This window comes from Schistocerca piceifrons, chromosome X (assembly GCF_021461385.2).
Source record: "Schistocerca piceifrons isolate TAMUIC-IGC-003096 chromosome X, iqSchPice1.1, whole genome shotgun sequence".
Classification (NCBI taxonomy): Eukaryota; Metazoa; Arthropoda; class Insecta; order Orthoptera; family Acrididae; genus Schistocerca; species Schistocerca piceifrons.
In genome coordinates this window covers 408,002,765-408,028,506 of record NC_060149.1, presented here as the reverse complement: position 1 = coordinate 408,028,506, position 25,742 = coordinate 408,002,765, and the positions used below count along the sequence as shown (strand labels likewise).

The window sequence follows — 25,742 nt, the reverse complement described above, 5'->3', positions numbered from 1 at the left end:
TTTTCTTGTTTTGGTCCATACTACCGCATCTGAAAGTTTCCTACCCTACAGTCTTAGCAATAGCAATGCCAGTACGTGTATTCCACTGTCAGAGGTAAAGGGTGACAATTATTGAACTATATGAAAAAAACGTAAATTAGTTACAAATTACGACGTGCACACCCTTTATTCAACATGTAAACGTCACAACAGATTTTCGGCTTTAGGTTATGACATGTTCGGTATGACTGCCGCCGTTTGCGATGATGTGGGGCAGACGAATAGCGAAATTCTGCATGACCCGCTGAAGTGCCGGAACATCAATGCTGTCGATGACCTCCCGAAAGGCTATTTTCATCTCAGCAATGGTTTTGGGTTTATTGCTGCATACCTTATCTTTAATATAGCCCCACAAAAAGAAGTCGCGTGTGTTCAGATCTGGAGAACATGGCGGCCAATCGAGGCCCATGCCAGTGGCCCCTTGGTACCCCATAGCCAGTAAGCGGTTCTCAAAGTGCTCCTCTAGTACATCAAACACTCTCCTTCTTCGATGGGGTCGAGCTACGTCTTGCACGAACTACATCTTGTCAAAATCAGGGTCACTTTGTATAATGAGGATGAAATCATCTTCCAAAACCTTCACGTATCGTTCAGTAGTCACCGTGCCATCAATGAATATGGCACCGATTATTCAGTGACAGGACAGTGCACACCAAACAGTCACCTGTTGAGAGTGAGGAAACTACTCGATCGTGGAATGCGGATTTTAATAAGGATATGACACTTTTAAACTGTCTGACGGTGAGTTGTTCCATTTGTTTGTTAATTCTATTCAAAAATTAGATTAGGGACACAAAGAAGTGGCGTTCAATTGAAAGATTTACACCAGGCTGTTGAGCCACACGAAATAATAATAATGCTGCTTGAATCAAATGATCGTTCCAAAGAGATACTGTTCCATAGTCTCAGGAACAGCACCACCTCGCCGGCCGAAGTGGCCGTGCGGTTAAAGGCGCTGCAGTCTGGAACCGCAAGACCGCTACGGTCGCAGGTTCGAATCCTGCCACGGGCATGGATGTTTGTGATGTCCTTAGGTTAGTTAGGTTTAACTAGTTCTAAGTTCTAGGGGACTAATGACCTCAGAAGTTGAGTCCCATAGTGCTCAGAGCCATTTGAACCAAGCACCACCTCACTCGGTATGTTTTTGAAGAAAGGAAAAAGCCAGGAACGTGGGGGGGGGGGGGGGGGGGGGGCAATAATCTATCGTGGAATCTGTGCAGCTCTGCTAAGTAGCAAACTGAAATGGGAATGAGGTCTACAGATGACATGTTCATTGTTGACGGAAACGTACCACGCACAACATTAGTCTCATATGAGCAGACTCCAGTAATGTCTTTAAACCATTTCCCTTTAGCGTGCATTACACAATGGAAGGAAGATCAGCACCTAACGTCTCATTGACAAACATGCCACCACTGATTGACCACTTCCCTTCATCAGATACTTTAGTGATACAGGGTGACAATTATTTAACTATATGGAAAAAACGTAAATTAGTTATAAACTATGGCGTGCACACACTTTATTCAGCATGTAAACGTCACTACAGATATTCGGATTAAGGTTATGACATGTTCGATATGCCTGCCTTCACTGGCGATGAAATTCTGCATGACCCGCTGAAGTGTCGGAATATCGATGCTGTCAATGACCTCCTGAATGCTGTTTTCAGCTCAACAATGCTTTTTGGGTTATTTCTGTTCACCTTGTCTTTAATATAGCCCCACTAAAAGTCACATATGTTAAGATCCGGAGAATATGGCGGCCAATTGAGGCCCATACCAGTGGCCTCTGGGTACCTCAGAGCCAGAATGCGGTCCCAAAAGTGTTCCTCCTTCTTCGATGGGGTCGAGCTCCGTCTTGCATGAATCACATCTTGTCGAAATCAGGATCACTTTGGATAATGGAGATGAAATCATCTTCCAAAACTTTCACGTATCATTCGTTTGTCACCATGCTGCCATACAACATCGCACGAATTATTCCGTGACTGAAAATTGCACTCCACACAGTCACCTGCTGAGGGTGAAGAGACGTCTCGATCCCGAAATGCGGATTCTCAGTCCCCAAAAAGAGTCAATTTTGCTTATTGACGAACCCATCCAAATTAAAATGGCCGACAACAAGAAGTCGCTTGTGCATGCGCATACTAATTCCCATCATGCCCCTCGGCCATCAGTGCAACTTGGACGTCCTAATGCAAATCGTTCAGATGTTATGACAACTTCATTTCATATAGTTCAATAATTGTCACTCTGTATCAGAATGGTTTTCGCTTATAACTTCCGATTCGTTCGTTTCCGGTATACAGAAGGTTACCTCAAATTAATACATTTCTAATTCTCCATCATCCTAGAAATTTTGTAATATCATCACAGAATCACCCTGTATATACACTGAATACTTTGCAGTATTCGTGTCACGATGCAATGCATCAAAAATTACGCTGAAGTGCCAAAGAAGCTGGTAAAGGCATGCGTATTCAGGCAGAATGCAGCGCTGCGGTCGCCAACGCCTATATAAGACAACATTTATAACGGAGTTGTTAGATCGGTTACTGCTGCTACAATGGCGGGTTATCAAGATTTAAGTGAGTTTGGACGGGGTGTTATGGTCGGCGCACGAGCGATGGTTCAAATGGCTCTGAGCACTATGGGACTCAACATCTTAGGTCATAAGTCCCCTAGAACTTAGAACTACTTAAACCTAACTAACCTAAGGACATCACACACACCCATGCCCGAGGCAGGATTCGAACCTGCGACCGTAGCAGTCCCGCGGTTCCGGACTGCAGCGCCAGAACCGCTAGACCACCGCGGCCGGCACGAGCGATGGGACACAGCTTCTCCGAGGTAGAGATGAAGTGGGAATTTACACGTACATCCATTTCACGAGTTCACAGTGAATATCAGGAATCCGGTAAAAAATCAAATCTCCGAAATCACTGCAACCGGGGCAAGATTCTGCAAGAACGAGACCAACAAAGACTGAAGAGAATTGTTCAACGTGACAAAAGAGCAACCCTTCCGCATATTGCTGCAGATTTCAGTGCTGGGCCATCAACAAGTGTCAGCGTGCGAACCATTCAACGAAATACCATCGATATGAGCTTTCGGAGCCGAAGGCCCACTCGTGTACCCTTGATGAAAGCACGACACAAAGCTTCACACGTCTCCCGGGCCCATCAACACCGACGTTGGACTTTTGATGACTGGAAACATGTTGCCTGGTCGAACGAGTATCGTTTCAAATTGTATCGAGCGGATGGACGTGTACGGGTATGGAGACAACCTCATGAATCCATAAACCCTGCATGTTAGCAGGGAGCTGTTCAAGCTGGTGGAGGCTCTGTAATGGTGTGGGGCGTGTGCAGTTGGAGTGATATGAGACCCCTGATACGTATAGATACTACTCTGACAGGTGACACGTACAGTACTTAAACATCCTGCCTGATCACCTGCATCCATTCATGTCCGTTGTGCATTTGGACGGAGTTGGGCAATTCCAGCAGGACCATGCGACACCCCACACGACCAGATTTGCTAAAGAGTGGCTCCAGGAACAATCTTCTGAGTTTGAACACTTCCGCTGGCTACCAAACTCCCCAGACATGAACATTACTGAGCATATTTAGGATGCTTTGCAATGTGCTGTCCAGAAAAGCTCTCCACCCCTCGTACTCTTACGGATTTATGGACAACCGTGCTGGATTCATGGAATCCGTTCCCTACAGCACTACTTCAGACATTAGTCGAGTGCATGCGAAGTCGTGTTGCGGCACTTCTGCTTGCTCGCGGGGTCCCTACACGATATTTGGTAGGTGTACCAGTTTCTTTGGCTCTTCAGTGTAGATCCACTTACAAGCGCTGACGCCTGTAACTTTGACGCTCTGAAACGTCGTTGTATGATGTTTCCAGACATGGGTCCCTACGTAAAACTAGTTCAACTAAGTGCCTCTACAACCTCTACAAGTGTGTAACGTGAATTGTGAAACACCCTGTAGAATTATGCACTATTTTGTATCTTAGACCCTGGAAATCTCCTCTATAAAAATCAAAATTAATTTTTCACATAGCCATATTCTGAAACTCAGCTCCTTCTTTTCATTCATAAGATCCAAAAGCCATTACTAACGGCGCAAAGCTTGATACAGTGTTCCTGAACTTCCTAAATGCACTCTTTACAGTTCCGTACTCTCCGTTAGAGAACAAAATAAGCTCTATGTCAAAATATTAATTGTTATCACCCATTAAAAGAGAACACTGGCCGCCGTGGAGCGCTATAATTCGGCGTAGAAGTGCTAGCAGGCTGACAAATAACGCTGCACAGCTGGCAAAAGTCACGACAGTGAAGAAGTGTGTATGTGCCAGTCGTTTGAATGGAATTAACACAGTACGGGGGATCAACGCGGAGACGTGATCAAATGGCAGATAGGGGCTATCGTGTTTAGACGTGTCTATTATCATACTGTAGATGAACTTGCCCGGTTTGTTGGTGTATAAATGTGAACTGTCCGCTGTGTCTAAAAGATATAGTGTACCACTCGTAGGCGTGTAGAAGACGGCTTAAGAAGAGTGCTCGTACAATCATCATAACCGACAATGACTCGATAGTGTTATCACTCCTTGTTAATGACTATTGGCTTCAAGTCGTCAGCAACTGCTGCTGTCAGTGAATTCATGTACACCTCACCATATCTCCAGGTGAACGTAGTTACTTGTCACATAGGTCATATTCACGATAAACATTATGTTGTGGAACGTGTCAACAGAACAAACCTTGAACCTACACACACTTATATACGTATAAAAAGACGAATAAATATTTATTTGGCTGCATGGAAGCCATTTAAATTCTATTTCTGTAAATATAACTAATTATTTCTGTTCAAGGACTGCTCTACGTATACAAGAAATTGTTAATAAGAAAGGTCAATCTACATTTGAAGACACTTCTGCTATCTGCCAGACCTTTTATTTCCGTAGGCTGGTTGTCAGAGAGTTATATAGCTGAATATTTCATCCTTTCTGCGCCAAAGTTAGATTCTTGAAAGGATAATGTGCATCATTTTTCTTTCCTTCTAGCGCTGTACTTGTGAATTTACTCTGTTAATCTCTGTTTGTGATGTATTGATCATAATGAATTTCATGAATAAATAAATGTACCACAGACTGTGATTAATGTTCCTAGCAGTTTAAAGAGATGCCTAAAAGATATATGTGTGCCAACCTTTCACTTAATTCTAATTAGTTCCTTCTGTACAAGGAATAATTCTTGCGTATACTTAGGATTTACCTCAGAGGGTTGGGTTGTTTGGGGGAAGAGACCAAACAGCGAGGTCATCGGTCTCATCGGATTAGGGAAGGATGGGGAAGGAAATCGGCAGTGCCCTTTCAAAGGAACCATGCCGGCATTTGCCTGGAGCGATTTAGGGAAATCACGGAAAACCTAAATCAGGATGGTCGGACGCGGGATTGAACCGTCGTCCTCCCGAATGCGAGCCCAGTGTGCTACCACTGCGCCACCTCGCTCGGTTAACTACCTTAGAATATTATCCCATACGACACCAGTAAATGAAAAGATGTAAAATACGTGACCTGTTGACATCTGTATCTCCAAAACAGGCAGTTATTCATATGTCAAAAATAGCCTGACCTAAACGTTTTAGCTGGTATATTAGATGGTTTTCCAGTTCAAGTTTTCATCGATGTGCGCACCTTACCTTTTCCTTTTTTTTCAGTGTTTAAATGTAGCTCATTTGTGTAAAGCCAATTAGTAACGCCTAAAAAACATTATTTACTATTTTCTCTACTGACGCTGCTTAGGAAGGGAACCTGCATGCAACGTACGTTTGGATCGAATGCAATGCAAATGGTCACTGCTGACAGTGGTGCATAAAGGTCCACATGCTCAGTTTCCCAGACGACACTGAAACTGAATAGTAGCAGACTGAAGGCATGAGTGTGGTCTGACGAATCGCAATAGTGCCTCTTTTAGGATTTTGACACTCGCTGAGTGTACTGGCGGTTCAATGAGGCGCTTAACCCACAATGTGTCGTAGGGTATAGTGCAGATGATGCTGTCATGTTTTGAAGATGTTTTTCGTACCATGACTTGGGTACACTTATTCAGATTACCGTGAACATGAATCGTCATGTTTATTTTAACATTGTTGCCCTCTCTCGAATATCTTTACAGAAGAATGGAAAAACTGGTATAAACCGACTTCAGGAACGATCAGGATGTTGGTAGATCTCCCAAATTCATACGACCCGATGCAGACTGTGTTTTTTCCAACTAAGGTGAGTACCACAGCCATAGACAATATTTCTCTTCATTCTTCAATACTGGACGGGCATCTGTTAGTAAAAGGATGACTGGCCTTCCAGACCATGACACACAAATTTTAACATTAAAAGGCTTTTGTACGCAAACAAATGTCACATATACTTACAAACAAGTAGGAAAGTTAATCTAACAGCAATAGAGAGTTCTTAAACCTCGGTAAGGAATAAGAGTGGCAGGATATTTATAGTGCCGATAACACAGATGACAAATATAATGCTTTCCTTAACACTTTTCTCATGCACTTTGAGAGTTGCTTTCCATTAGAACGTTCTAAACGGGGTACTAGCAGTAAAAGACAGCCTGGGTGGCTAAATGGTGGGGTTAGGATATCATGTAGAACAAAGCGGGAATTGTATCAAAATGTTAGAGGCAGTCACAATCAAACTACAGTTGCCCATTACAAACAGTATTCTCAGGCGCTTAAAAATGTTATTAGAAAGGCAAAGAGTATGCAGTGAGCAAACAGAATAGCTAATTCACAGGATAAAATTAAAACCATATGGTCAGCTGTGAACGAAGTGTCTAGTCAGCAGCACAAGGTCGACGAAATAAAATCAGTTAGTAGTACAAATATTTCCGTTTCTGATAAATCAGATATATGTACAGCAATCATCTTGAGGTTGAAGCTCTTTTTTCCGTGATTGCTTTAACAATACATATGTTTTTGGACGGAGTCCGCCTTTAGCAAAACACAATTTTGTTTTTTAACCCAAACATGTTTCACTGCAGTTGCAGCATCTTCAGTGGGCTTTTATTTTATGGCTGTTAAAGATAAAGAATGTTCTTTGCTGTTTGTATGCATGTAACTATTAGTTTTTAAATCACAATTGCAGATATTTGAAAAAACACATAAAATTATGAATCCATACCTGGCGTGGTTTTTCTGAAGTATTGTGTTTCTACAGTGACTGTTTTGTTTCACAGTTTGTCATCTGCTACCACTTACACCTTAAAGGAGATAAATTGTTTAAGCCAATATTACGGATTTTTTATTCAACTAAGGCGTTTAATTGTGTTGATCACAAAATACTGCTCCAGAAGTTGGACCATTACGGAATAAGGGAGAATAGTTCACAACTGGTTCACCTCTTACTTCAACAACAGACAGCATAAGGTCATTGTTCTCAGTGTTGAGAACAGCTGTAATGTGGGGTCTGAGTGTGGTATGCTCAAATGAGGGGGTGCCCCAGGGATCAATGTTGGGGCCACTCCTGTTCCTTATTTATATAAATGATATGCCCTCTAGTATTACAGGTAACGGTAAAATATTTCTGTTTGCTGATTACACTAGCTTGGTAGTAAAGGATGTTGTGTGAAACATTGGCTCGGTTTCAAACAGTGCAGTTCATCACATAATTTCATGGTTTGTAGAAAATAAACTAATAATAAATCACAGTAAGACCCAGTTTTTACAGTTTCTAACACATAAATCAACAAAACCCGACATTTTAGTTTCACAGAATGGGCGTATGATTAGTGAAACTGAACAGTTCAAATTTCTAGGTGTTCAGATAGATACTAAACTGTCGTGGAAAACCCACTTTCAAGATCTTGTTCAAAGACTTAATGCTGCCATTTTTACTATTCGAACGGTATCTGAAGTAAGTGATCGTTCCACACGAAAATTAGTCTACTTTGCTTATTTTCATCCGCTGGTATTGTATTTTGGGATAACTCTTCCCATTATAAAAGGATATTTTTGGCTCACAAACGGGCGGTTCGGGCAATAAGTGGTGTGTTTTCGCGAACCTCTTGTCAACCCCTGTTCACTAGTCTGGGTATTTTGACATTAGCCTCTCAATATATATATTCTTTACTGTCGTTTCTTGTTAACAATATCAACTTATTCCCAAGAATAAGCAGCTTTCACTCAATTAATACTCCGTAGAAATCCAACCTGCATTTGGATCGGACTTCCTTAACTTGTGCAGAAAGGTGTGCAGTATACTGCTGCATCCATTTTCAATAAGCTACCACAAAAATTCAAAAATCTTAGCAGTAATCCGCGCACTTTCAAATCGAAACATAAGAGATTCCTCATGCGTCACTCCTTCTATTCTGTTGAGGAATCCCTTCACAAATTAAGCTGATTCTTACGTTATACTGTTTACTGCGTTTACTGAAACTTATAGATTGACTTTTTTGGGGTACATACACATTTTATTTCTTGTGGTCCTTCAGTTTCTCCCGGCGTATTTCTTGCTCGAACAGTCCACGAGTGTACTGCCGGTCCATAGTGTCCATAGTGCCCGTTGGTCACTAAGGACCGGCATTACACTCGTGGACTGTTCTGGCATTTTATTTCTTTTGTGTTATTACTTTTATGTTGTACTTTCATGTACTGACACGTTCCATGACCTTGGAGATTTGCTCCTCAATTTGGTCCTACAGAACTTGACCCTACGACTTATCTTACAAGACAGGTTTAGGAAAGGAAAAGCTACGTTTTTAGCATTTATTGACTTAGAGTAAGCTTTTGACAATGTTTACTGAAATACTCTCTTTGAAATTCTGAAGCAGCAGTGGAAAGTACAGGGAGTGAATGGTTCAAAAATGGCTTTGAGCACTATGGGACTTAACATCTGTGGTCATCAATCCCCCAGAACTTAGAACTACGTAGACCTAACTAAGCTAAGGACGTCACACACATCCATGCCCGAGGCAGGATTCGAACCTGCGACCGTAGCAGTCGCGCGGTTCCAGACTTAAGCGCCTCGAACCGCTCGGCCACACCGGCCGGCGAGGAGTGAATGATTACTTGCAACTTTTACAGAAATCAGGCGGCAATTATAAGATTCGGGGGAGGGGGCATGAAAGGGAAGCAGGGATTGAGAATGGAGTGGGACAGGATCTTAGCCTATCAACGATGTTCTTCAGTCTGTATACTGAGCAAGCAATAAAGGAAACCAAAGAAAACTTTAAAGAAGAAATTAAAGTCCTTGGAGAAGAAATAAATACTTTTAGAGTAGGCGGGTCGTGAGTCGTTCTTGGGTAGCTCAGATGGTAGAGCACTTGCCCGTGAAAGGCAAAGGTCTCGAGTTCGAGTGTCGGTGTGGCACACAGTTTTAATCCGTCAGGAAGTTCCATATTAACGCACACTCGGCTGCCGAGTGAAAATCTCATTCTGGAAACATTTCCCAGGCTGTGGCCAAGCCATGTCTCTGCAATATCCTTTCTTCCAGGAGTGCTAGTTCTGCAAGGTTCGCAGAAGAGCTTCTGTGAAGTATGGAAGGTAGGAGACGAGGTACTGGTAAATTAAACCTGTGAAGGCGGGTCGTGAGTCGTGCTTGGGTAGTTCAGATGGTAGAGCACTTGCAGGCGAAAGGCAAAGGTCCCGAGTTCGAGTCTCGGTCTGGCACACAGTTTTAATCTGTCAGGAAGTTTCATAACAGTGTACACTCGGCTGCAGAGTGAAAATCTCATTCTGGAAAGTCTTTCAGGTTTCTCATAACATTTTAACTCTCTCAAAGACAGCAAAGGACTTGGAAGAACAGTTGAACGGAATGGACAAGGTCTTAAAGGGAGGATATAAGGTGAACATTAACAAAAGCAGAACAAGGACAATGGAATGTAGTCAAATTAAATCAGGTCATGCCGAGGGAATTAGATTAGAAAACGAGAAAGTTAAAGTGATAGATGGGTTTTGCTATTTGGGCAGAAAAATAACTGATGAAGGCCGAAGTGGATATAAAATGTAGAGTGGCAACAGCCAGAAAAATGTTTCTGAAGAAGAGAAGTTTGTTAACATCGAATATAGACTTAGGTATCAGGAAGTCTTTTCTGAAATTATTTGCATGAAGTGTAGTCATGTATAGAAGTGAAACATGGACGATAAGCAATTTAGACAAGAAGAGATTAGAAGTTTTTGAAATGTGGTGCTACAGAAGGAAAAAGAAATTTGTGGCGCAACCAGACTAGAAGAAAAGGGTAAAAATCGTAGAGGGATTCGAAGGGATGAAAACAGTAAGCAAATTCCGAAGGATGTAGCTTGCAGTAGTTATTCGGAGATGAAGAAGTCTGCACAATATAGAGTAGAATGGAGAACTGCGTCAAACCACTCTTCGGACTCAAGACCATAAAAAAACAACTTCTATATCTTTACAATGAATAGGTTGTAGATATTCCCGTCTTCCAAGATGACAACATCTGTGCTCACAGCGCTGCCGACGACCGTCCCTGGAGTGACGAACACTCAGGCACCTTATGGCTCATCGTCTGGCTCGCTATGTCACCCGATGTTAGTAAAATGTCTGGCTCTTCCTAGGAGCTTAAAACTGCGTGTGATATTTGTCTCGAACCCGGAACTTCGCCTTTCGCGGTCAATGATCTTATCGATAGAGCTATCCAGTCACAGCTCAAGACCGAACTTCACAGCTGTACTTCCACCACTATCGCCCTTAATTTCCACAGGATGCCACAGCTATTCTCTGTACCTTCGCTGAACAGCTGTCCTGGAGGATAAGTCCTTCTTCTGTTGTAAGTGGCCAGGAAGTTTGAAACAACCAACATTCCCACATTTTAAGTCCAAACAGATGTAATCAACAACGACTGGCTTCACCTGGGTATATTATACCTGAAAAACCATGTGGACTATTTTACTCACCGAAGTGAGGCCGATATCAATTCCAGCGGTGGAGATACGCGGTTCCAAAGTGAAATCTCCTGTGAGTTGCAAATATTTTGTCCGTTGAACTTATGAATCTACGGAATATTGGACCAGTTTTGTTCCTGGACGGATGTATTCCCTTAAAACTACAATCAGATATCGTTATTCAACCTTGTCCTGTCCTACCCTCTTCTTCGTCCCTGATGATATCGTCGTCGAAGGGAGATTAAACTCTAATCTGCCTTTCGCGTAACTTAATATAACTATCTATTCGCTGTACCCTTTTCTGTATTTAAATTTACTTTGTAAAACACAGCAGTTGCTTAATATGCCGTTGACGAACATTAGCCGGTGGCTATAGTATCGTCAAGTTCAATAACACCCACGATGCGGCTGAAGTCGGCAGTTACCATACTCGATTATGCAGAGAGGCTATTGAAATTCATTCGCGCGTCATCTGCTTTAACGCGAAGGAGTAAAGGAGGAAACATAACAGTACGTCCATGCTGTAGTTACGTCAGACCTTTGTTGCGCCGTGGAAAGGAAACGCAAACGACCGAGTAACGACGGTGTCATGAGAAACCACGCGCTCCGTCTGCTAACATAAGCCGCTAGCCCTTTGTCTTGTGGGTACTGCGAAGGCTTTGCAGCGTCAACTCATAATCCAACATATGATTAACGAGAGAGGTAGTGCAGTCGTTTTGACGGCGCAGTTCAATTCAAGAGGACTACGGTTTAAATCTTTGCCCTGTCAACCAGATGTAGTTTTCCCGTTCTTCCCCTGAAACATTTAACACAAAACCTGCGAAGGCTCCTTTGAAAAATATCACAGCCCATTTCCTTCCCAGTGTGTGTGCTGCGTCTCCCATGACCATGGCGTGCTCATAACGCTGTCTCACACAAGTACGCGGCTTCTCTCTATCCTTCAGAGCGATCTTCTGTTCACGCCCCTTATATATCCTACTAAATCTGGTAACAGTACTAAAAACGAACAATACCAACCCAGTCTGGTGGCCGTTCCATCTGTCACAGAGAATTGCAACTCTAATCATTTACATACCCGGCGATGAGGTGTACGTTTACGAAGTTCACTGAAATCTGACTATATGCTCAGCGTGCTTCATTTTTCTGGTAGGCAGTCGGAGCTGTGACGAATGGGGTATCGTCCTACGGCTGCTAATATGGATAATATGGAGATTGAATGTCATAAGCGACTTCGACAAATGGCAGAAGATTGTTATGACCTGCATCCTGGGAACGAGGATCTCGGAAACAGCAACCCTGGTCAAATGGCTCCAGACTCAAGCGCCTAGAACCGCTCGGCCAATCCGGCCGGCTCGGGTGCTACTGTGATGAGCATTTATAGACACATCTTGAACGATGGTGCAGCCACGAGAACGTGATAAGGTGGTGGATGTCCACTCCTCACCACAGAATGTGCAGTTCGGACGCTTTTCCGCTCTCTACAGCAGGATAGGCAGCGATCTGTGGCAGATCTAACTACTGAGTACAGCGTTACTCCAGGAACAATCGTTTCAGAGCACACCATTCAACGCACATTTTTCAACTCGGGACTTCGCAGCAGACGGCCCCTGCGATTTCCCATGTTGACCCAACCATATTGTCAGTTACGACTGCATTATGCTGAAGAACTTCGAGACTGGACAGTGCATCAGTGGAAACGTGCCACCTGGATTGATAAATCACGTTTCTTGCTCCATCAGATCGATGGTCGTGTTCGGATACGCCGTCAGGAAACAGAACAGCTCCTCCAGAAATGTTCCGCACCACAGACGCAGGCCGGATGGGGATAGTATTATGGTATGGGGTTCATTCACCTGTGTTTCCATGGGACCTGTGGTAGTAATAGAAGTTACCACGGCAGCCTGTGTCTCCCGTGAACGTTACTGCGGAACAGCTGCATTCCTTCAACATCGATGTCTTTCCCGGCAGCGATGGCATCATCCAGCGGGATTCCTGTCCATGTCACAATGTCAGAATCGTGTTATATGGTTCTAGTGACATGACACTGAGCTCACGTTGATGTCTTGTCCACAAAATTCGCCTGTTCCGATCCCAGTGGATCAACATGGGCGGCACTAGGCGCTAGCTCTGCACCCACAAACCACCGGCTCGTAGTGTACAGAAACTGCGTGACTTGTCCGTAGGCATCTGGAGTTAGGTATTTCCGGAAACGTAACAATGACTTCACGAATTTATACCAAGCAGAGTCGCTACCGCACTAAGTTCCAAAGGTGCACCAACATGTTATTATGCAGGTGGTCTTAATGTTTAAGGTCATCAGCGTATATCGATCGTCGCGTAAGACTAAATACATCCTCTAACCAACGTCGTGTATGTAGCCATTTACTCGAATTTGTACAAAATTTTATTGACGAGCTATTCAAACACTGAGCGCGGCATTGTGTGGGAACCAAATCGGGGAAGCCAGTCTCCGACAGGTGTATGCCCTCTGGGGCGTTCTATGATAGTCTTACAAATGCAGTTTCTCTCTTTAGAATTTAACCGTAAGTCTGTATAAATGTTTTAGGTATGTCGCGTCTTACAGCTCTCAACTATTGATGAAAAGTCCATGTTGACCCTTGAGCGGGCGCACCTGTGTAGAAAGTGCCCCAAACACAAATAAAAATGTTTTGCACCGTTCCAGTGTTGTTTCAAAATTACAAAGCCATACCTTTTCCTTCGTTATTACTTCAGCTAATACAGCGATAAACAGTGTTGTTTACGTCTAAGCGAGCAGCAGTAATATGGTTTGTGTGAAATCTTATAGGACTTAACTGCTAAGGTCATCAGTCCCAAAGCTTACACACTACTTATCCTAAATTATCCTAAGGACAAACACTCACACCCATGCCCTAGGGAGGACTCGAACCTCCGCCGCGACCTGGCCGGCCGCGGTGGTCTAGTGGTTCTAGGCGCGCAGTCCGGAACCGCGCGACTGCTACGGTCGCAGGTTCGAATCCTGCCTCGGGCATGGATGTGTGTGATGTCCTTCGGTTAGTTAGGTTTAAGTAGTTCTAAGTTCTAGGGGACTGATGACAACAGATGTTAAGTCACATAGTGCTCAGAGCCATTTGAACCATTCTTTCCGCCGCGACCAGCCGCACAGTCCATAACTGTAGCGCCTTAGACCGCTCGGCTAATCCCGCGCGGCAGTAATATGGTTTAAACAGCGAGCTACGTAAGAATAAATTTACGATCGGTGTAAGAAAACGACCCACATTACGGACTAGCAACACATTGGCACAGAGAAGCAGTTCTCTGTCAGATAATGAGTAATGTAATAAGCGGGTGGCTAGGATCTGATGCAACTGCGCTGTTTAGTGCTTCGAGTGGGTCAGCACTGTGGCATAAAATCTGTCCGCGTCAACAGAGTGATATAATGAAAGTTTATGTCATTCTTGTTAAAGTAAACAGTGTTTTAGCGCACATTGTGTACCTTTATTTTATCGTTGTTGAATTAAACTAAGATTATACTATGATTCTCGTCGTACGTGTTTAACTTGGTCGCATTAAAACAGCTATTCTTTGCACGTGTACAAAGTTCGCCACGAGCTCGCTAGTGTTATGAAAATCGACGCGCCCGTTCGAGGGTTAAAGGTTTGAACCAAAGCTGTAATTTACACTAAGAAGAAGTTGTGCGACATGAACGACAGGTGGCAAGCATGGTTCTACACTGAAGAGTCAGCGAAACTGGTACACCTGCCCAATATTGTGTAGGGCCCACCGCGATCACGCAGATGTGCCGCAACGACGTGGCATGGATTCGACTACTGTTTGAAGTAGTGATGGAGGGAATTAACACCATGAATCCTGCACGGCTGTCCATAAATCCGTAACAGTACGAGCGGTTGGAGTTCGGTTCTGAACAGCTCGTTGCAAGGCATCCCAGATATGCTCAATAATGTTCATGCCTGGGGAGCTTGGTGGCCGGCGGAAGTGTTTAAACTCAGAAGAGTGTTCCTGGAGCCATTCTGTGGCAATTCCGGACGTGTAGGATGCCGCATTGTCCTGCTGGAATTGCTGAAGTCCGTCGGAATGCACAATGGACACGAATGGATGCAGATGATCAGACAGAATGCTTACGTACGTGTCACCTGTCAGAGTCGTATCTATTTCTATCAGGGGTGTCATATTACTCCAACTGCACACACCCCACAGCATTACAGAGCCTCCACCAGCTTGAACAGTTCCCTGCTGACATGCAGGGTCCATGGATTCATGAGGTTGTCTCCATTCCCGTAAACGTCCATCTGCTCGATACAATTTGAAACGAGACTCGTCCGACCAGACAACATGTGTCCAGTCATCAACAGTCTAATGTCAGTGTTAGCGGGCCCTGGCGAGAGGTAAATGTTTGTGTCGCGCAGTCATCAAAGACACATGAGTGCGTCTTCGGCTCCGAAAGCCCATATCGATGATATTTCATTGAATGGTTCGCACGCTGACACTTGGTGATGGCCCAGCACTGAAATCTGCAGCAATTTGCAGAAGGGTTGTACTTCTGTTTCGTTGAACGATTCTCTTTAATCGTCGTTGGTCCCGTTCTTGCAGGAACTTCTTCCGGCCGCAGCGATGTCGGAGATTTGATGTTTTACCAGATTCTTGATATTCGTGGTATTCGTGAAATGGTCGCACGGGAAAATCTGTACTTCATAGCTATCTCGTAGATGCTGTGTATTTTTTCTTTTTTTCTGGCATGTTGTGTTCAAAGAATGATCGCCTTTGGCGATTTTTTCTTCTGGAGTGGCAAGGTGTGAGGAATAGTTTCGCTTTATCGTGTATTCGATTGCAAAGGGACTTGAGACCTTTGAAGGTGTTGGTTAGGTAGTTGTACGACTGAGTGACAGTAACTATTTACTTGTAAAATACGGAATAACTGAAGATTACATCATCTTTGTTGGTCCTCTGGGGTTGCAATAATGGCTCGAGGCACCTTGGATTTGTGCCAATGATGTGGTAGGGCCTGGCCTTCATTCGCAAGTTGGCGGTCATATCCTCGATACTCGTGTAATTTGTGAAAAATACGAGTTGCCTGGTCTTTTATCTTCTCAGCGACGTATTTCTCTCGAATCAGCTCGTGCATTTCACTCGTCCTTGTCCACCTTGGGGTACCTAGTCTCCATTTCAAACACCTGTTTTGTAGTGGTAGCAAACTGCGTGTATTAGAGTCACACGTTGTTCCCCAAGACGTCGAGCCGTACAGCAGGGAGGGCTGTACCGCTGCTCTATAAAGTTTTAATTTCGTTGACGGGTTTAGATTCCTGCTCGTGAAAAACGGTGTGAGTGCCCGAATTATCTTCATAGTATTCCATTTTCTATCTCGTAAAAGTCATCCCTTTATCCAGTATCACTCCCAGGTATTTCGTCGTCGTAGTCCAGTGTATTGACTGTCTACTGATGGCAAGTCGCGTCCTCAGTTCCGGTCGTTTCTTCGTAAACAGTATTGCTGCAGTTTTCGTACGGTTTAGGGTTATTTTATTGCTCTTTGCCCATTGTTCTGTGACGACGGCAAGTTGTCGGTACATCCTGTTGACAAGTTGTTCAATGTTCCTTCCAGAGGCTAGGGAAGGCCGTGTCATCGGCATACAGACTGGCGGTGACGTGTTGAATGGTGGGAATGTCGTTAATATACAAATTAAAAAGGTATGGCGATATCACCGCTCACTGTGGGCAGTGATGATTTCTTCCAATCTGTTTGTACAAACAGACTCCTGACCTGCAGAAAGCTATCAATCAGCTTGATGTAACATTCGGGGAGACGGGTTTGATCGACTTGTTTGACTATAAGCTTGTCACGCCACATCCGATCATATGCCTTTTCGGTATCTAGAAAAACTCCAACTGTGGAGTTCCATCTATTCAGGTTGAGTTGTATGGATTCTGTGATCTGAAGCACCTGAAGCTCCGCCGATAACCGTGGTTGGAAGCCAAACTGTTCATGGCGGATGATGTTATTTTCCTCCAGATAGTCTTTGAGACGCTGTAGCAGCACCCGTTCCAATATTTTGCCAAGTGTGGACAACAGACTAATCGGGCGGTAGTTGACTGGCAACGTTGGGTTTTTTCCTCTTTTGGGAATAGGAATCATCTTCAACGTCTTCCAGTCTGCAGGGAAGTAGCCGTTGAGTAAGCACCTGTTAATAATTCGAGTTAAGAGAACGATGGCCTTTCTCAGAAGATACTTAAGATCGGCGTTCGTCACAGAGTCATTGCCAGGCACCGAGTTGTTCGTCCTCCTGATGAGTTTTCTAACCTCAGCGGGAGCGTTAATAACAGGCCTCTGTTGTGTGGGGAGTTGGCGGAAGTCGGCGATTCGCTGTCGGATACGGCCCTCTTCCCTTGCGTTCTGTACACCCTGTTGGGGGCCGAACTGTCATGTGGTGTTCATAAACGTCAGCATACAATTCAGCTTGGCCAAGAGAGTCGTACATGAGGGCATCGAGGCCGCGTATTACTCGCTTTGGTGGTCTCGGTTGGCGTAGTGCCCTGACAAGTTGCCACTCTTCCCTAGTCTGGAGAAACATTTCGTCCGTCTTTGTTTCCCAGAGGTCTTGGCGCCATTCTTCAGCTCGGCGGCGTAGCTCCCGGGACAAACGATGCATCAGCCGTCTATCTTCTGGATGTCTGTATCGTTGCCATCGTTTTCTCTGAGTATTCCGGTGATGTTTGATGTCGACGAGATGAGGAGGGAATGTTTCAAATTGATGCTCATGACGAAAGATATCAGTCGCTGCCCGTCTTGTTGCCAGTTGGATTTTAGCTGTCAAAGTTGCTACAGCGATGTCAATTTCCGGTATGTGGAGACGGCTTGGGTCGGTCGGACGTTATTGTTGAGGTATGTCGCAAAGAGATTCCAATTAACAGCTCTGGAGCTTGGGGGTGGTACTGGGAGGCCGCCACCCTCGAGAAGTCAGAGAACTGGCAGATGATCAGAGGACAGGTCCTGGATGGTCATGAGCTCTAGATTTGCAGCGATATTTTTAACAATCGCTATATCGAGAACGTCAGCCTTGTGGACGGTGATCTTAGGGACATGTGTCGGCTCGCGTGGCCCATAGATGGTGACTTGAAGATCGTTCTCTAGATCGTAGTGTAGCTGTCCCTTTCGGTTGGCTCTCCTTGAATGCCAAGCACCATGTTTGGAGTTAAGGTTTCTTCCCAGCAAGACTGTATTAAATCGGTCGAATAGCATGAAGATCTCTGACCACCATCTGTTTCTTGGGGCTAAGATACGCTGCCACCAGAGCTATGTTTCCTATTGCCGTGAAGATTGTAACCGCTGTGGCTGCCAGTGATTCCAGGGGCGGTAGATCCTCCTGATGATGTCGTATAGTATTTTTGACAAACACTGCAGTTCCGCCACCTCGTTGTCCAACCCGGTCCAAAAATAGTTCAAATGGCTCTGAGCACTGGGACTTAACTTCTGAGGTCACCAGTCCCGTAGAACTTAGAAATACTAACCTAAGGACATCGCACACATCCATGACCGAGGCAGGGTTCGAACCTACGACAGTAACGGTCGCGCGGTTCCAGACTGTAGCGCCTAGAACCGCTCGGCCACCCCGGCCGGCCAACCCGGTCCGTCCTATAAACATGCATGTCGCGTAATTTGAAACTAGCCATCTCCGTCAGGTGCGTTTCCGATATCAGAACTATGTCCAACCTGTGCCGACTGAAAAATTCGTTCAGTTCAGTTTGTTTACGTCTTGCTCCGTTGGCATTCCAAATGCAGAGTCGGAGGTGTCTTCTTCTGCTGCCGTTATCCATTGCTTAAGGAGCGTTAAACGCCTAAGATCATTCCTTCCACCAGCGTGACGATTCCTGTCAGTTTTTGTTGAAGTTGTACGAGGAGGGCTGCGATGTCCAATACGGCTTGTGTCAAGGTGCCTAGGGTGGCTGTAGTAGACGCAGATGTTGCAGGTTGGTCTCTCCTAGGCGACAGTGTGTCTATATAGGGTCGTGAAATCCGTCACCTCAGAGTCCTGTGTAGGGTAGCTTATATTTGGGGCTATCCGGATGGCTGTTGTTCTGATGCCTCACAGTCCATCTTGCTAGTCGTCGCTGGCGTTGTCGATTGGTGAACGATCTTCACCGTCGGGTTCTTGGCCTGCTGTTGCGACTGGACTTTTATATTTCCGGAGGAGTGCCTTGTATTTTTCTCAGCCGCGCCACGAGGCACAGTGGTCTTTGTCACAGTTAGCACATTTTGCTTTGGAGGTGCAGGGCAGGCTGCAGTCTTTGGTTTGATGGTCTCCAGCGCACTTTACGCGGCGGGGTGGCATCCGGCAATAATCTGCCTTATGCTCGAAGCGTTGACAATTTTTGCACTGTTTCGCCCCATCCTTGGACTGATAATCTTCAATGCGCACTCTCGCATAGAGAAGGTACCGGATGTCGTTGATTTTATGGTTGACTGAGGAAGGCTGACACAGTACGTGAGCAGCCTAAGTTACTCACCGATGACTTGATCTCCTTCTTTCCTTTTATACTGATGTACCTTTGGGTGGGGGAATCCTTTTTCTCTTAATGCTTCATGGAGTTGACGTTCTGTGACCTGTGCAGGCAGTCGTTTGATCACCACCTTAAGTTCCTTTTCCTCCAGTGGTTGATGTTTGAAGTGTGGCAAGTCGTAGGTCTCAAAAAATTTCAGAGCCTTTTTTTGATCCTCAAAGGACTCGAAACGGTATTTAATCTGCTCCTTCTGGAAGATGGCCTTCAGAGTTCCGGAGAGTTGTTGTTGTAGCGCATTATTCAGTTCCACATACTGGCCAGTATAATAAATCGTCACTGGTGGAACACGTTTTTGTTTCTCTGCGTCAGATGCAGCAGCGACTTTGTTGTTTCAACGTTCCTAGTTCAAGGTGTCGTGTATGCGTGGAGTCGTCTTTGTTGTCATCTCTGGGGGTAATAGGTGTGAACCTACTGGTAGTCTCAATCGTCTCAGCTCGTCCTTTCTGAGGCTTCGCGTCTTCTTTCGAGTTTCTCCGATACTGTCGTTTGTGTCGCACTAGGACGAAGTCATACGTTTCTGCAAAGCTGTTGTCTCTTTCCGGTGGTTCTTGGTCCATCAATTCCATGTTCTCGCCGAATTCTAGCGGTGTTGTGCTGTCGTGGTCCACATCAGGTTCGTCATGAAGGACGCTACTACGCGGTGGGTACGAGTTTTCTTCGTCCCTGAGGGTTTCAGTTTTGCGCGGCACCGACGGCTTCCGCGAAATCTCTTGTTTACCGGTAGAAGCGGCTGTTGGTGTCAGTTGGCCGTGTTGTTCTGTCGTCACTGCGGCGCCAGGCGGTTACACAGCTCCGCCCGAGTGAAACGTTGAACTCTCATAAACCATGTCCATAGCCTGTGTCTCCCTCCGATGTCCACCTGCAGGTGCCGAAGTCACCATAAGTGGAGTGGCCGATGGGGCCTGAGGCGGGCAGACCCCGCCGACCGGCGATCGACCCCCTCCTGCATACGCGCTGCACGGTTTGCTCGCGTTGACATCGCGCTATAGACTGAACTGAAAACTGTGCCAGACACTTCTTGTCTTATACAGGCGTTGCCGACCGTAGAGCCGTATTCTGCCTGTTCACATATCTCTGCATTTCAATAAGCCTGCCTATACGTTTGTTTGACGCTTCAGCGTACATATGAAACTTGATGCCTATTCAGATTTCGCGCCAGTCGCATAAGAGGTTCGCTTCAAATACACGCTGTTACGGTCGTGACCATTAGTTACCTTTGATACTGAACGTGATGAGATGATGTTACTCAAGAATGCCTTTGAGGCGACAAATCAGCCATCATCAACACCTCACTGAGTTTGAACGAGGTCGTGTAACAGGGCTACAAGAAGATGGACGCTTCTTCTGCACTACTGCAGAAAGACTTGGCAGGAATGTAGCCACTGTACGTGACTGCTGGCAGCAGTGGTCACAATAACGTACGATCGCAAGAACCAGGGCTCCTGACGGCCACGTGGCACTACAATGAGGGAAGACCATTGTATTCGGCGTATGGCTCTGGCTCATTGCGCTGCATCTGCAGCAGTTGGCACCACAGTTACACAATGAACTGTTACAAATCGGTTACTTCAAGGACAGCTCTGAGCCAGACGCCCTGTAGCATCATTCCAAATCAATGCGATTTGCAGCTTCAATGGTATTAAGCGAGAGCTAATTGAAGGGCAGGGTGGAGGTCTGTTGTGTTTTCTGATGAAAGCTGGTTCAGCTTCGGCGCCGTGATGGCCGCATGTTGGTTAGAAGGAAGCCAATTGAAGACCTAGCATGTAGACAGACTGGACCTGCAACCTGGAGTTATGCTCTAGGGTGCCGTTTAGTATGACAGCGCGGGCAATCTCGTGGTTATCGCACCTACGTTGACTGCAGATTTGTACGTAAACCTCATGATTCTATCTGTTGTGCTGCGATTCATGAACAGCATTCCAGGGGGTGCTTTCCAACGGATAACGCCCGCCCACATACCCAGCATGCCCTACAGAGTGTCGACATGTTGCCTTGGCCTGCTCGATTAGCAGATCCGTCTCCAGTCGAGCGCATATGGGACGTCATCGGACGAAAACTCCAGCACCATCCACAAACAGGATTAACTGCCCCTGTACTGGTAGACCGAGTGCAACAGGCATGAACCTCTATCTCACAAATTGATATCCAGCACCTGTACAACACAATGCATGCCCTTTTCCATGTTTGCATTCGACATTCTGGTTCTTACACTGGTTACTAATGTAACATCATTTCACACTTGCAGTGTCTTATCTCGCGGTTACAAATACTCTACCTTAATTACATTTTGGTGTTACGATTTTTTTCTGTCAGTGTATTTTAAAACTCGGAAACTCAGTGAATCAAAACCTATAGATGAACTAACACTATACAGGGTGTTACAAAAAGGTACGGCCAAACTTTCAGGAAACATTCCTCACACACAAAGAAAGAAAATATGTTATGTGGACATGTGTCCGGAAACGCTTACTTTCCATGTTGCAGCTCATTTTATTACTTCTCTTCAAATCACATTAATCATGGAATGGAAACATACAGCAACAGAACGTACCAGTGTGACTTCAAACACTTTGTTAAAGGAAATGTTCAAAATGTCCTCCGTTAGCGAGAATACATGCATCCACCCTCCGTCGCATGGAATCCCTGATGCGCTGATGCAGCCCTGGAGAATGGCGTATTGTATCAAAGCCGTCCACAATACGAGCACGAAGAATCTCTACATTTGGTACCGGGGTTGCGTAGATAAGAGCTTTCAAATGCCCCCATAAATGAAAGTCAAGAGGGTTGAGGTCAGGAGAGCGTGGAGGCCATGGAATTGGTCCGCCTCTACCAATCCATCGGCCACCGAATCTGTTGTTGAGAAGCGTACGAACACTTCGACTGAAATGTGCAGGAGCTCCATCGTGCATGAACCACATGTTGTGTCGTACTTGTAGAGGCACATGTTCTAGCAGCACAGGTAGAGTATCCCGTATGAAATCATGAGGTAGAGTATCCCGTATGAAATCATGATAACGTGCTCCATTGAGCGTAGGTGGAACATGGAGCCCAATCAAGACATCACCAACAATGCCTGCCCAAACGTTCACAGAAAATCTGCGTTGATGACGTGATTGCACAATTGCGTGCGGATTCTCGTCAGCCCACACATGTTGATTGTGAAAATTTACAATTTGATCACGTGGGAATGGAGCCTCATGCGTAAAGAGAACATTTGCACTGAAATGAGGATTGACACATTGTTGGATGAACCATTCGCAGAAGTGTACCCGTGGAGGGTACATGGTACGGAAACAACTGGTTCTCCCGTAGCGCTCTCCATACAGTGACGTGGTCAACGTTACCTTGTACAGCAGCAACTTCTCTGACGATTACATTAGGGTTATCGTCAACTGCACGAAGAATTGCCTCGTCCATTGCAGGTATCCTCGTCGTTCTAGGTCTTCCCCAGACGCGAGTCATAGGCTGGAATGTTCCGTGCTCCCTAAGATGCCGATCAATTGCTTCGAACGTCTTCTTGTCGGGACACCTGCGTTCTGGAAATCTGTCTCGATACAAACGTACGGCGCCACGGCTATTGCCCCGTGCTAATCCATACATCAAATGGGCATCTGCCAACTCTGCATTTGTAAACATTGCACTGACTGAAAAACCACGTTCGTGATGAACACTAACCTGTTGATGCTACGTACTGATGTGCTTGATGCTAGTACTGTAGAGCAATGAGTCGCATGTCAACAAAAGCACCGAAGCCAACATTACCTTCCTTCAATTGGGCCAACTGGCGGTGAATCGAGGAAGTACAGTACATACTGACGAAACTAAAATGAGCTCTAACATGGAAATTAAGAGTTTCCGGACACATGTCCACATAACATCTTTTCTTTATTTGCGTGTGAGGAATGTTTCCTGAATTCCTGAAAGTTTGGCCGTATCTTTTTGTAACACCCTGTATATGTCTGACCTGGTGATTGGGGGGGGGGCAACATATTTCAAAATGGCTCTGAGCACTATGGGACTCAACTGCTGAGGTCATTAGTCCCCTAGAACTTAGAACTAGTTAAACCTAACTAACCTAAGGAAATCACAAACATCCATGCCCGAGGCAGGATTCGAACCGGCGACCGTAGCGGTCTTGCGGTTCCAGACTGCAGCGCCTTTAACCGCACGGCCACTTCGGCCGGCCGGCACCATATTTGAATAGCGATGGAGTAGGAACGCAAGGCGGTCAGACTGCATTTTGGAGCGATGAAGCTGGTATCTCTGCCCATACATTGGTGGCCTATTTGTGTATAACCATAAAGGTGAAGTACAGATCTGTAGATTTTATAGAATGACGTTGGACGACATGCTGTCAGTGCTTTCCGCCTCAATTTTATACATATCAGGCATCAAGTCAGATCACCGGTGACCAATATAGTGCTCAAGAATATCGTTCTTTCAGATTAAGAGAGCAAAAGCATCTGTTGCACTTGTAAAAAAGCAGAATGTGAGAATGTGATTGATTCTATGGTGTTCTAATTTCTCTTGAAGATAACAGATGTTATGAAGTTACATTTTGGTAATATTACAAACGAAAATATTAAGAACAACATTTTGCTCATTTATGAATAACTTTAAGAAATCTTGGAATCCGATTATCGTCATATGCTGGTGTTCTGAAAACATTCATTACACAATAAGGAGTAAAACCTCAGGCTAAGGAAGAACAAGCAGAGATAAATTACTTGGCAGATTGGAACGTGCCGAGATGGTATAATATATAGAAGGAATGAACTGTTCCTAGATGTGGGTTAACAAGTTATTCTTCCGATGTCATCACAAGATCTGGTAGTGTTTGTACAAGTTGCTGGCAAAGTACTCATGAAATCTGACCTGTTAGGTATGCCAGAATGTAAATGTAGTATCAAGAATAAAATTGTCAAGGAGGCCAAAGGAAAAGGTCTGACTGCAAGTGGTGACGACCCAGCACGTTGGGGAAAGCCTGTAGTTGTCACAGAAGATCATCAGGTTTAATCAGTGTGTGAAGTAATCAGAATCTGAAACGGAACATTGCATCAGCTTCATTCCACCTGATGGAGAACTGGAGATAATGAGGTACCGTACGACGAACGATATCTCATTGCCATTCAGAGCTGTTTCTCTTGCAGAGAAGTAGGACGAACCAGGATGGAGGAGAAAATTGTTCTGAAATTAAAATTCTGACCTACTCTTCTGGGTCTGATGATCGAAGTTAAAATTATAATATCCCTAAATACGTTAGATTTACAGTTAATTTGCGTCAAAGGGATGTGAGAGTAAAAAGTATCAGAAAATGCAATTGAGTGGAAGATCTAGACGATGACAGCTATGAAAGACACACAGTTATCGGCAGAAACAAAACATCCTGAAATTGATACAAACAGGAAACGGTCATGACCGCCTATATCCTTGAATTTTGAGGTTCCGTTCGCTCCCTCTGGCTTCAAAGCTCTGTATTTGAAAGCATTTAAACCAAAGCTGAATTATTCAGACCACGGTGTTATAAAATAGGTTAGATAGATTGGAAGTAGTATGAAACATGGCGCTAAAATTCTCATTAAATATCTCAAATAATAGGTGGTATGAATTTAACACATTATACATCCCATTCTGAACAGAAAAAGCTGAATTTTATGAAGTACCGGTACCAGTACCAGTAAGATGTAAAAAAGTTGGTTCTGTTTTAAGATTAAACGTCGCATATGGTCTGTAATTGTTATACACGTTTTAGCACCTAAATCTATGGTTTAATCAATTCAGAATGCTTGTTGTGGGGTAAATGTTTAGAAACAGTAGTGAAAGAAAATTGTATAAGCAACTTGGATGGACTGCAATGAAACACTCAAACTGCTTATTGCACGCTAAAATGAGCGGTCCCTTTCCCCCGTTTGGATAACTAGCGTAGGTTACGGACACACGGGCCACCTCAGTGGCGTCAAATAGAAAGACTTGCACCAGACCATTGAACCAAACGAAATTATTATTACTGCCTATATTCATAATAAAGTTTGTACAGCACTCTTAGAGCAGTTCTGCTCGCACTTGGCCGGTTTCCATATGGATATCAATGCGTGACCGCATCAAACTGCACAGGTGGAAGAGCTCTTGGAAGGAGAGGTTTTCGGCAAATGGACTGGCCTCCCGTCCCCTCGATTTAATTCCTACCGACCACGTGTGGAATGCTTTAGGGACG

At 44.8% G+C, this 25,742-nt stretch overlaps 1 pseudogene; it reads left to right on the top strand.

Moving 5' to 3' along the window:
* LOC124722388 overlaps positions 1 to 25,123 on the top strand; it is a 50,472-nt pseudogene extending 25,349 nt beyond the window's left edge.
* Positions 25,124 to 25,742: the final 619 nt, after the last annotated feature.